This window comes from Triturus cristatus, chromosome 5_1, assembly GCF_964204655.1.
Source record: "Triturus cristatus chromosome 5_1, aTriCri1.1, whole genome shotgun sequence".
Lineage (NCBI taxonomy): Eukaryota > Metazoa > Chordata > Amphibia > Caudata > Salamandridae > Triturus > Triturus cristatus.
The window spans coordinates 352,808,585-352,822,932 of NC_140587.1; positions in this window are offsets into that span (position 1 = coordinate 352,808,585).

Below are 14,348 nucleotides of genomic sequence, written 5' to 3' on the forward strand. Positions count from 1 at the left end.
CAAATAAAACTTTAGAATTTTATTGGATTACCATTGGAAATTTAATCAAAAAAGAATTTTAAAATTACTATTTGGTCTAAAGGAAATGAAATCAGATGTATTTTGGAGTTATTTGAGATATAATATTGTGATTATACTTCTGAAACAAACATATCAGACGGTATTTTAAAGAAATAAGTATTGGTATTAGATGATATTTTTTTAGAATATTATGCATTTCTATAATGTTAAGTTTAAGTAAAAAAAGAATCAGGGCTTTTTTAATACAATCTTTGTGATTGTTATTTTTTTTTGCCCGCTGTAAAATGATGAATGCAATTGCTTTCACAATTTATAGTGAAATGCAATATATTTTGAAAACAGCAAAAATAAGGCAAAAATATTTTATGGAAAAAAATGTAAATATGTGTACTGTATTATAAAATGTTTTAAAAATATTAATACTTTTTTCTTTTTTTCCAGATAGATATAGAAAATTTTCGAAAACTACAAACATTTTTAAAACTATTTTTAAAAAAAACAAATGAATAAATATTTTTTTAGTGAGTATGGTAAGTCAATAATAATAATTGTAGTCTCTCAAGGACCTTGTAATGTGTTTATTGATTTTTAGTGGTTTTTTTTTTTTTAAAAAAAAAAGTACGCGCACCGTACGCGTACGGTAAAAAAAAAATAAAAAAAAGTTTTTAAAAACATATGTAAAAAAAAGATGAAAGATAAGGTTGGCTCTTAAAAGAACCGTTGTGTTCATGCAGGAACAGAGGAAAGGAAGCATGGGAAAATTATTCAAAGCGACAAATGTGTTGATCTATTTTGTTGTTCACTAGGGAAACACTGGTCTCCCTATAGCAAATTAGATCTTGACAAAATGTGCATCGAATATCAACCTTCCGAAATCGAGGGTTGATTTCCAGAGGGCCAGCAAAAGGAGATTCTCCCCCCACAGATGAAGGGCTCACCTGACCGGCAGAAGAAGGAGTCAGCCCTGCAGATGATGGTTCAGGCTGAGCTGCTGTGGATGTACTGGCTTGTCTTTCTGAAGAGTTACCTCCAAAAAGATGACCATGTGTCCTTCTGTGTACATCCTGGAGGTGTCTCTTCATGGTGTGATTCCCAAAGGAATACTTCCTGTTAGGATTACCTCTAGAAAGTACACGCTTACACAGCTTACAAGTCACTAAGGGTGCATTTACCTTTTGCTGGCCTTCAGGAAAAGTAAAATAATCCCATACATAAGAGGGCTTTTGTTTCCTCGATCTCTGCCTCAAGACAGTGCTGCTAGTGCTAGCCTCACTCTCAGAAGAGCTCTGCTGTTCTGCCATCGTATCCCAAAGACAAACCAGCTCCTTCTCCCAAGGGATCACAAGCAGAAATGAGGGGAATGGGTGTGGTGTAGGAGAGTTCTAGAACTGAAAGTAGTTTCAACCAATCAAAAGTTGTGTTTCATGATCACATGACCTACCGTACGCTTACGGTACGCTTACGGTACGCTTACGGCAAAAGTGCGCATGCGCGTAAAAAAGACACGCGCTTGCGCGCATGCGCATAACAGTGACTCCCGGGACTTCCGCGTAACGTGCGCGTGTAGCGTACACGCGTACGCGTCCCACGCGGAGTACGCGCCCCACGCGGAGTACGCGCGGCTACACAAATTGCGTAACTATACGCAAGCAGCGTAGGAAAATTACGGACGTTGCGTAAACCGTACGCTTACCGTGAGCTTACGGTACGCGTACTAAAAAAATTAAAAAAAAATTAGAAAAAAAGTACTGCAAATAAATTTTACATGTTTATTTTAAAAAATATATTAAAAAAAACATATTTAAGAATTTTAAAAATTTAATCATAGTCTTTATAAAAGGTAAGAAAATTAAAATAAAAATATGTTAGAAAAAATAGAAGAAAAAAAAAATTAGCATTTAAAAAACCTTGCAAATTCACTGAAAAAACCATGGGTTTCACACACGTTATAGTTAGGAATTAGCATTTAAAAAACCTTGCAAATTCACTGAAAAAACCATGGGTTTCACACACGTTATAGTTAGGAATTAGCATTTAAAAAACCTTAGAAATTCAGTGAAAAAACCATAGGTTTCACACACGTTATAGTTAGGAATTAGCATATAAAAAACCTTAGAAATTCAGTGAAAAAACCATAGGTTTCACACATGTTATAGTTAGCTGGACATTTTACTCGTAAAAAACCAATGAAATTGCCCCGTTATAGTTAGTTCAGCTAACTATAACTCGCGCGCCCGCAATGAACTGCTGATGACGTCACATATTACATCACTCATGACATGGTCAGTGACATCACTCATGACATCACTGATGACATCTCAAATGACATCACTGATGACCTCACTGATGACATCATCCTTGTGATAGAGTGGCAGACCTCCTCTTCCCCTAATAAAACCTTTGATACACACATTCAAAAATAGAGACTAAAATTTACAAAACAATGGACATACCAATAACAGTTACAACAACCTCTTCAGTAATTGTAAGATCCACATACACATCCACTCATTCACCAACAGTCCAATACAGTCACTCATACATGTACTCACTTTTCATATGTACTCATACACCTATACATCCTGTAACACAATGCCACTCATCCATAGAGCTACTCACACACATAGTCACTCATGCTAATAAAGAATCAAACATACATTTACTTGCATATACAGTTATACACACACCACCACACTTACTTCTACGGAAACTTACACATACTTAGTCTTTTAAACAATCACTTATGGAAATACATACTTATTCATACAGGAACTCTTTCAATCTCTCACTCTCACATATACTCACATATATAAACCAATAGTCACATATACTAGTTTTAAACATATGTAGTTACTCATAAAGACACTATTGAGACAGTCATTCACTCACTAACACACCCATACATACACTCATCCACCCATGCAGTCCTGCACACATGCTCTGTTCAACACATACAAACAGTGAGTCACTCATTCATGCACCTATGCACTACGTCATACCCCCCACCGAACCATGCAGACACTCAGACTGATACTCAAAAAACCAACTAATAACCTATATAGACACCCATGTAGCTACTCACCAACCCATGCAGCCACTTATACACAAAGTGAAAAAATGATACAGATATTTACATATTTAAACATTACTCACTAAGCCATGTATTCACTATGATACACTTAATCAGTCAGTTACATAATCAATTTTTCAAAAAGAAATCATCCATTTAGACAGTAATATACCCATTTATTCTTCCATCAACCTTGAGATATACATATATAAAACATATTTAATTTTCAGAAAAACACACATTCACTGGATGATGTCATCAGTGAGGTCATCAGTGATGTCATTTGAGATGTCATCAGTGATGTCATGAGTGATGTCACTGACCATGTCATGAGTGATGTAATATGTGACGTCATCAGCAGTTCATTGCGGGCGCGCGAGTTATAGTTAGCTGAACTAACTATAACGGGGCAATTTCATTGGTTTTTTACGAGTAAAATGTCCAGCTAACTATAACATGTGTGAAACCTATGGTTTTTTCACTGAATATATATATATATATCACTTAAAAACCATAGGTTTCACACATGTTATAGTTAGCTGGACATTTCCCTCGTAAAAAAACAATGAAATTCCCCCGTTATAATTAGTGCAGGCAACTATAACTCACGCGACTGCAATCCTATGCTGATGACGTCAGATATTACATCACTGTATTTAGACACCTATTTACCCATGTCTTCTTCCATTAATCTTTAGCTATACATATATTACAAATATTTATTTTTCAGAAAGACACATATTTAATCAGTGATGTAATATATGACATCATCAGCAGAGGATTGCGGTCGCGTGAGTTATAGTTGCCTGCACTAACTATAACGGGGGAATTTCATTGGTTTTTTTACGAGGCAAATGTCCAGCTAACTATAACATGTGTGAAACCTATGGTTTTTTAAGTAAATATATTTATATATATAGATATATCCATCAGAAAATTGCTCCAAGCATGAGGCGCCCACACGTTGGGCTTTCTCTTCCTTTTATTGGAGGACTGCACGGAGTACAACAGAGTCAATTCAGCATAATCACAGCTTTGCCTTTAAAAATTATTTCACCGCCAAACGCGTTTCGGGCTCACACAGCCCTTGCTCACTGACATCGGCAAAAAGGAGATTGGCAGGAAAGTTCACCCCGCACCTGCAAGGTTTTAAATATCCCACCCCAATGGGCGTGTGCTCCGACGGCATTCTGGTAAATAGAGTTCTCCAACCATTGCTATTACCATTGTGTGCTGCCATGCCCCAAAAGTTATCGCTGTTTTAAAACCAGAGTTGATTGCTTTCATCTCCACTGAGCACACCATGCCTTTTCATGTCCTTACCAATCCGGACACATCGTTCCTTCAGCGCACACCTTCCTCAGCACTGTGCATCTGCTCGATATGCAGCAGGGCTTCCTCGCGGCCAGAGTGGGCCGCTATAAATCCATCAGAAAGTTGCTCCAAGCATGAGGTGCCCACACGTTGTGCTTTCTCTTCCTTTTATTGTAGGACTGCACGGAGTACAACAGAGTCAATTCAGCATAATCACAATGTCGCCGTTGGTTAATTATAGTATATGTTCAATTGTTCAATAATGGTTTCACAATTTAAACCTCATATGAAATAGTGTAACGAGATCGGTGCATGTAATGATCAAAAGAACTACGAGTATGTCTTCACTTTTTATGGTTGTAGTTTGTCACGTGACACGGAACATATGCACAGGTTAAAATGGTGGCAAAACTTTATTAGAGTTGTTTGTGAGCAAGCCTACTGGGCAGGCGAAACGCGTCTGACTCTTTTCAGCTGACATTAAAGTATTTCTCCAAACGACACGGCGTCGGCATTCCGTTTTTTGGAAATTGAGGTATATATATATATATTTATATATATATATGTATATATATATATATATATATATATATACCCCGAGAGCTTTCCCTGCACTATTCTGTCAGATGCCACTTTTGCTCTGAGGCCCCTCAATGCATAGTCACATGTCTCTCTTTTTGGGAATGCATGCCCTGTGAGGTCATTCATATGTTGCTGTTCTGAGGGCTGTCACTGCAGTGTTCATTCACATGTGGCTCCTCAGACTGCCCTCAGTGCACATTCCATCCAAATGTCACTTAACTGAGGGCTCTCACTGCACATTTCATTCACCTGTCATTTTTCAGGCGGCATCACTACAGATTTCATTAACATGTCACTCATTTGAGGGAACTCACTGCACATTTCATTCACATGTCACTCTTCAAGGGGCTCTCCCTGCACATTTCATTCACATCGCTCTTCAGGGGGCCCTCACTGCACAAATCATCCACATGTCCCTCTTGCTCTCAGGGCCCTCACTTCACCTTTAATTCACATGTCGCTCTTAAGAGGGCCCTCACTGTACATTTCATTCACATGTGGCTCCTCTGGGGACTCTCACTGCACATTTCATTCACATGTAGCTCCTCTGCGGACCCTCACCATACATTTCATTCACATGTAGCTCCTCTTAGACCCTAACTGCACATTTAATTCACATGTATATTCACATGAAGCTCCTCTGGACCCTCACAGCACATTTCATTCACATGTAGCTCCTCTGCAGACCCTCACTGCACATGTCATTCACATGTAGCTCCTCTGGACGCTCACTGTACATTTCATTCACATGTAGCTCCTCTGTGGACCCTCACTGCACATTTCATTCACATGTAGCTCCTCTGGACCCTCACTGCACATTTCATTCACATGTAGCTCCTCTGGAGACCCTCACTGCACATTTCATTTACATGTAGCTCCTCTGTGGACCCCCACTTCATATTTAATTCACATGTAGCTCCTCTGTGGACCCTCACTGTACATCTCATTCCCATGTAGCTCCTCTGGAGACCCTAATTGCACATTTCATTCACATGTCACTCCTCTGAGGGACTTCACTGCACATTTCATTCACATGTCGCTGTTCAAGGGGCTCTCACTGCACATTTCATTGATGTTGCTCTTCAGGGGGCCCTCACTGCACGTTCCATCCACATGTAGCTCTTGCTCTCAGGGCCCTCACTGCACATATAATTCACATGTCGCTCTTAAGAGGGACCTCACTGCACATTTCATTCACAAGTGCCTCCTCTGGGGACTCTCATTGCACATTTCATTCACATGCAGCTTCTCTGTAGACCCTCACTGTACATTTCATTCACATGTAGCTCCTCTGTGGACCCCCACTGCACATTTCATTCACATGTAGCTCCTCTGTGGACCCTCATAGCACATTTCATTCACATGTAGCTCCTCTAGACCCTCACTGCACATTTAATTCACATGTAGCTCCTCTGGAGACCCTCACTGCACATTTCATTCACATGTCGTTCCTCTGACAACCCTGGCTACAGAGCTCCGTAAGACGTGGCTCTTACTCTGAGGAGTCCAGGCTCTTCCTCTCAATGGCTGATGACATCGGCAAGTCCCTCGCTTGGTTCCCCAGCTGGGGACCCCTGGGCTGGGGCGCACCACCTCCGCCCTGCTCCGGGGTGCCGCTGGCTCCTGGCTCCATCTGGGGCTGAGACATGCAGTGAGTGTGTTGGACAATATCCAAACTAACAAAAGGTGACGGACTCAAATGGTAGCACCTCACTTCCAATAAGCTGCTGCCTTGTCAGGCTGTTAGTGCACAAACTCTCCAGCACCATTCACCTAGTGATGCCTCAGTACGAAATCCTGACAGAAAATTTACATTGAATGGAGGTGCACTGAACATAGAAACAAAGTCCAAAATTATTTTAAGCTTTTCTTTGTTTAATTTTTATTTCAAGTAGATAGATACAAAAAACCACAGCCAACGCGTTTCGTTCCTTTCAAGATATAGTTTCTTAACGGAACTTCTTCAGGGCTCAAAGTGACAGCAAATTAAATGCAGGTTTTGGAGTTTCAAATATTGAAGAGTAGGTAGTTAGTTCAACTTTTAATTATAACTTGTTCAGAGATCAGAAGATATTCGGATAGGTCGTGGAGGGTCTGTTTAAAATTACAATACCATTCGTTGAAATGTACAATTTTTAGATCCATTTGAATGTTGATTTACCCCGATTCATATTTATTAAATAAACACCTTATTAAGCGTTCTTCAGTTACCTCCAGATTCTCGGAGAATCTTAATAAGGTGTTTATTTAATAAATATACCGACATAGAACTGAGCATCTAATATAGATGACGTCTTAAAATCTGCTATAAGAACAGCATCAAAGGAACAATACAGATTCTCAATATGAATCGGGGTAAATCAACATTCAAATGGATCTAAAAATTGTACATTTCAACGAATGGTATTGTAATTTTAAACAGACCCTCCACGACCTATCCGAATATCTTCTGATCTCTGGACAAGTTATAATTAAAAGTTGAACTAACTACCTACTCTTCAATATTTGAAACTCCAAAACCTGCATTTAATTTGCTGTCACTTTGAGCCCTGAAGAAGTTCCGTTAAGAAACTATATCTTGAAAGGAACGAAACGCGTTGGCTGTGGTTTTTTGTATCTATCTACTTGAAATAAAAATTAAACAAAGAAAAGCTTAAAATAATTTTGGACTTTGTTTCTATGTTCAGTGCACCTCCATTCAATGTGAGTGTGTTGGACACCCTGCTCTCTAACATGCAGGGGCAGAGGGCTGGTGCCAGTGGTGGAACCCCCTCTAAGCTGCCCAACGGTCAGACCCCCTGCTCCTCGGCATACAGGTGTGTCGGTACCACCCTGCTCCTCAGCACCTCGAAGTGTGTGTTGTCTGCACGCTCCACTGTGCTGCCCCACCGTCAGACCCCCTGCTCCTTGGCATACACAGGGCTTTGTTGGTACCACCCTGCTCCTCAGTGCCTTGAAGTATGTGTTGTCTGCGCACTCCTGTGCGCTCCTCTGTGCTGCTCCACCTGCTCCTCAGTATACATGGGGCTGTGTGTCGGTACCACCTTGTTCCTCGCCCTGCTACTCCTCAGTGCCCTGAAGTGGGTGTTGTTTGTCTCCGCACTCCTCCGTGCTGCTCCACCTGGTCCTCAGCATGCAGGGGGCTGTGTGTCCTTGTCAGACCTCAAGCTGCGCCTCCACCATCGTGTGCGCCGCTCCTCCCCAGGGAGCAGATGTGTGTGGGGCTATCAAAGATGCTCTCCTCTGTGCCCCTCCGGCGTTGGGTGCCCTGCTCCTCAGCAGACAACAGGCTGGGTGTCTGTGTCGCAACTCAGATGAACAGCTTCTCAGCACACAGCAGGCTGGGTGTCTGTGTCACAGCTCAGATGCACAGCTCTTCAGCACACAGAAGGCTGTGTGTCTCTGTCACAGCTCAGATGCCCAGCTCCTCAGCACACAGCAGGCTGGGTGGCACTGCCACAGCTCAGATGCGCATTTTCTTGGCACACAGCAGGCTGGGTGTCACTTCCACAGCTCCTCTATACTCTCCGGCCTCAGATTCCCTGATCCTCAGCAGACTGTAGGCTGATTGCTGCTGCCAGAGCTCCCTCTGCACAGGGAGACAGCGATGCCCTGCTCCTGGGTGTTGGTGCCAGCACTCGCTCTTGTACCCTTGGGTGCCCTGCTCCTCCTCAGCACCCTGAAGCGTGTGCTGCGGTCAGAGTACTCTTGTGCACAGAAGGCTGACCTTGGGGCATGCAGCCCCACCGAGATCTCTTTACTGCTCGGGCTCTGTACGTTCAGTGTAAGCCAGCGCCATCTTTAACTTAGCCCTTCGCCGAAGCACTAGGCAAACTATGGATATAAGACCTATAAACAAAAGATCGCTCCCAAATTAGAAGCAAATGTCAATGAAGCGGTTTAGTTCATCACAGATCTGCCCATTCACCCACCCACAGCCAAACCTCAACCACAGCCTGTGGTGACCAAGTCCACTCGGTGCCAGGTTGGACTTTACTCCAACCCTAGGGCTAGACAGCGGGGTTTCAGAGTGTTAGCCAGGGCTTTAAGTGGGATGAAAAAACTAGGGGGTCTCTCAAAGGAGCGTGGCCTAATGTAATCATGGGCGTGGCTTAAAACACATCAGCTAAAAATCTGTGCTTAGCAGAGGCGTAACTAGAGCAAAATTTCTCTAGGGGGTGGTGATAAAAATTTGGGGGGGTGGGGAATTCTTCCAGCAATAGGCAGAGTGGAGGTGCAGGGGCTCTAAGAAGGGGTAAAAAACAAAAAAGCCTAGTTAACAAGTGAATGGTCTTTTAAAAGCAGTTCGGACTGTAGCTTTGTCTAAAGTTTCCAATGGAAATTAAAATGGGAAAAACTTACAAGCCAGAAGCTGACAAGAGCGGGCCACTAGTTTTGAAAATTTTGCGAAGATTCGTCAAACGATGCCAAAGTTATTGGGAAAAGAAAAAACGCTTTTCCTATGGAAACTAGGTCCTAACTACAACTACCTACTGGCGACCGCTATATATATTATCTACTGGCGGTCGCCAGTAGATAGTTATAGTTAGGACCGTGTTTCCATGGGAAATCAGAAAATTCTATTTTGAATAACTTTGGCGCCAGTTGACAAATCTTCGCGAAATTTTCAAAACTAATGGGGCACTCCGCTCAGCTCCTACCCTGAAAGTCTCGAGGGGATTCGTCAAGCGGGGGCCGAGAAAAAAGGGGGGTCCCAAAACGTGTTTTCCCCATGCATTTTCCCATAGGACCTTTAGTCGAAGGTACAGCCCGAACGGCTGAACAGAATTACTTGAAATTTGGCAAAGAGGTAGTCCTCAGGTCAGGGATGTGCCTTTTGCATATATGGAGTCAGTCTGTTCAGTAGTTGCTGAGAAAATTCCAGTTAAAAGCACATACATATCTATAGCCGCGCAACGTGCGCGCACCGTGCGCGCACCGAGCGCGTACCCTAACGTGCGCGAGAGTAATTCTGATTGGTTGTTCCATGTCAGTCAACGTTCGAATCGGTCAAAATCAGGAAGTGTCGGCCGCCATTTTGTTTGTTTTCAGTGCGAGAGTGGAAAAGGAAGGTGGCGAACGTGAAAAGGGGGCAGGGTAGAGAGTTCCTGACCCCCCTAGCCTTGGTCAGGGGGTCCCTGAAGGACCCCGAACTCAGAAAAAAACATTGAAATTTTCTTTTTTTTTAAATCGCGGGGGTGCGCGCACCATGCGCGCACGGTGAAAAACCATTAAAAAAAAAAAAATTTAATACGTAGTTTATTGGAAAATAAATATATAAAAAAAATATAATACATACATAACTTAGCATTTAAAAAACCGTACAAATTCACTGAAAAAAACATAGGTTTCACACACGTTATAGTTAGGAATTAGCATTTAAAAAACCTTGCAAATTCACTTAAAAAACCATAGGTTTCACACATGTTATGGTTAGGTGGATATTTCACTCGTAAAAAAACAATCAAATTCCCCCGTTATAGTTAGTTGAGATAACTATAACTCGCGCGACCGCCACTTTATCACAAGGATGATGTCATCAGTGATGTCATGAGTGATGCCACTGACCATGTCATGAGTGATGTAATATGTGACGTCATGAGCAGAGGATTGCGGGCGCGCGAGTTATAGTTATCTCAACTAACTATAACGGGGGAATTTCATTGTTTTTTTACGAGTGAAATATCCACCTAACTATAACATGTGCGAAACCTATGGTTTTTTAAGTGAATTTGCAAGGTTTTTTAAATGCTAATTCCTAACTATAACGTGTGTGAAACCTATGGTTTTTTCAGTGAATATATATTATCTACTGGCGGTCGCCAGTAGATAGTTATAGTTAGGACCGTGTTTCCATAGGAAATCAGAAAATTCTATTTTGAATAACTTTGGCACCGGTTGACGAATCTTCGCGAAATTTTCAAAACTAATGGGGCGCTCTGCTCAGCTCCTACCCTGAAAGTCTCGGGGGGATTCGTCAAGCGGGGGCCGAGAAAAAAGGGGGGTCCCAAAACGCGTTTTCCCCATGCATTTTCCCATAGGACCTTTAGTCGAAGGTACAGCCCGAACGGCTGAACAGAATTACTTGAAATTTGGCAGAGAGGTAGTCCTGAGGTCAGGGATGTGCCTTTTGCATATATGGAGTCAATCTGTTCAGTAGTTCCTGAGAAAATTGCAGTTAAAAGCACATACATATCTACAGCCGCGCACCGTGTGTGCACCGTGTGCGCACCGTGCGAGCACCCTAACGTGCGCGAGCGTAATTCTGATTGGTGGTTACATGTTAGTCAACGTTCGAATCGGTCGAAATCAGGAAGTGTCGACCGCCATTTTGTTTGTTTTCAGTGCGAGAGTGAAAAAAGAAGGTGGCGAACATGAAAAGGGGGCAGGGTAGAGAGTTCCTGACCCCCTAGCCTTTGTCAGGGGGTCCCTGAAAGACCCCGAAGGCAGAAAAAAACATTTGAATTTTTTTTTTAAATCACGGGGGTGCGCGCACAGTGCGCGCACGGTGAAAAACCAAAAATGGTGAAAAACCCCCCCAAAAAAAAGAAAATGTTTTATACATAGTTTATTGTAAAATAAATATATGAAAAAAATAATAATACATACATAACTTAGCATTTAAAAAAACGTACAAATTCACTGAAAAAACCATAGGTTTCACACACGTTATAGTTAGGAATTAGCATTTAAAAAACCTTGCAAATTCACTTAAAAAGCCATAGGTTTCACACATGTTATAGTTAGGTGGATATTTCACTCGTAAAAAACCAATGAAATTCCCCCGTTATAGTTAGTTCAGATAACTATAACTTGCGCGACCGCCACTCTATCACAAGGATGATGTCATCAGTAATGTCATGAGTGATGCCACCGACCATGTCATGAGTGATGTAATATGTGAGGTCATGAGCAGGATTGCGGGCGCGGAGTTATAGTTATCTGAACTAACTATAATGGGGGAATTTCATTGGTTTTTTATGAGTGAAATATCCACCTAACTATAACATGTGTGAAACCTATGGTTTTTTAAGTGAATATATATATATATATCAAACAACCACGATGTCCCTGCACCTCCTCCTCGGCGAACAGAGACACCACGAATCCCAAAATTAAGGCAAGGATGGTATTTATTTAAAGAGTTGCAAAAATCTGATGCGTTTCGGGCGGTTGCCCTTGCTCACAGATCGTCAGTACATAGTCCGCCATTTTTTTAAATATGCTTTGTGTTCACCGCGTGGGATAATAAACATGAAAAAAATACTATGTGCACAAATATATTGTTGACACTATGGTTCAGTCTTTTTTATATATGAATGAAAAACATATCGCAAATTCATTATGCTGGAGTCTGATAATGCAAGGCACGTAAATATCGGCAAAGAAACTGAAACATTAACAATTAATAAGCATAAATGCAAACTCTTTTTTTCTAAGCTACTAGTTTCTTAATATAAACAATACGGAAGCCATTCATTAGTTCCTTTCAATTGTAAAGCTTTTCTATACGTCAGTGCATAACAATACAAACGAGAGGACAAATATGCAAATCTAATGCAAATTCATGTGCAAATATTGCAAATAAATATGTGTAAAATTAGGCATATGTCTATTACAATGTGTGCAAATTATGCTATCTGTGTGCAAATATCGCTATGGTCCCTAATCTGAATCAAGTAAACTTTTTGTAAACAATTTACAGAAAATGTATGTGCAAATAACGCAAACAATGAATTGGTCTATCAACAATACCCAATATGGTCTCTCGGAACATTAAGTATTGAATAGGCAGCATAAATGCTTCTGAATTCTTTTTGTGCTCCAAAATTGAAAAATCTTATTTTAAATATTGACCCCAACATAGGAAATTTTAAATATAGAATGACCGAACCATATTCTATGTAAACATGTATAAATCACCTTAAAATACAATTAACGGGAGTTTGATAAAAACTCCCAAAAGTGTGAAACTAATATCTATTCTATAAATATTCAATTGAAAAATAAAAAAACAACAATGCTGCAGGGAAGCAGCTGGAATAATTAATGCAGCAAAAATTCTCTCATATATGATTTATTGATAAATATCATATTCTAAAAAATGATATAAATCCTCCATAGTATTTAACCCGTTGGGAACCTTACTGTCTAATTCTAAAATGATTCTTGACTCCAGCTTCCTTAACATCTTGTCCCTGTCTCCTCCTCTGTGTGGTCTCGGAATTGATGCTATTACAAAATACCTGAGACACTGCAAGTCATTATTGTGGACTGCCTCAAAATGTCTTGCAACAGGGTATGAGCCTGGCATCGCATGTGGTGTCTTCATTTGTGGGAGCACTTTTTGATTGGAATATTGAGTGGCCTGCTCTGGCCACGAAGATACCCCATTGCTGCAGAGCGGGTCCTTGCGCTGTCGAGATCACAGCACTACCAGGGACCGATGTCACCAGTTGGGCGAGGCGCAAGTAATGCAGCACACATCTGCAGTGTAACCAGCGACCCAACGGAGGAATATTAGCAGCAGCACCACTAAGATTTTAATTATCAAAACTACGAGACCCAGAGTGCACTGATGCACACGCCCTCGGGCGGGACTATAAGAACTATCGCAGGTGTGAGAAGTTTTGCAAAGCTGTGTTTTTCACCTAACGCCTTGCCAGTGAACAAGGGGAGATCCAGAAACGCGTATGGCGAGAGGCAGAATCTGCACTGAAAAGCCGTACCTGATTGTGCTGCAGCCTATCCAGCATTAAATGGTGAAGCCTGGCATCGCGTGTGGTGTCTTCATTTGTGCGAGCACTTTTCGATTGGAATATATATATATATATATATATATTACCTACTGGCGGTTGCCAGTAGGTAGTTATAGTTAGGACCTATTTTCCATAGGAAATCCGCAAAATTCTATTCCCAATAAGTCTGGCGCCGGTTGACGAATCTTCACAAAATTTTCTAAACTTATGGCCACATCCGGTCCGCTCCTATCCTGAAGTTTCGTGGTGATTCGTCAAGCAGGGGCCGAGAAAAAAGGGGGGTCCCAAAACGCGTTTTCCCCATGCAATTTCCCGTAGGACCTGTTGACGCAGCTACAGCCCGAACTGCTGAACGGAATTACACCAAATTTGGCAAAGAGGTAGTCCTCAGTTCAGACTCGTGCCTTTTGCATAAATGGTGTAAATCCGTTCAGTAGTTCCTGAGAAAATTAGACAAAAAAAGATAGATATATCTATGGCCGAGGAGGATCCGCGCACCCTCCCCGCACCCTAAGCGCACCCTCTGCAAACCAAAGAATGCTGAATGCTAATTGGCTGTCAAGTGTCTGTCTACATTCGAAACCAGGAACTGTTGGCAGCCA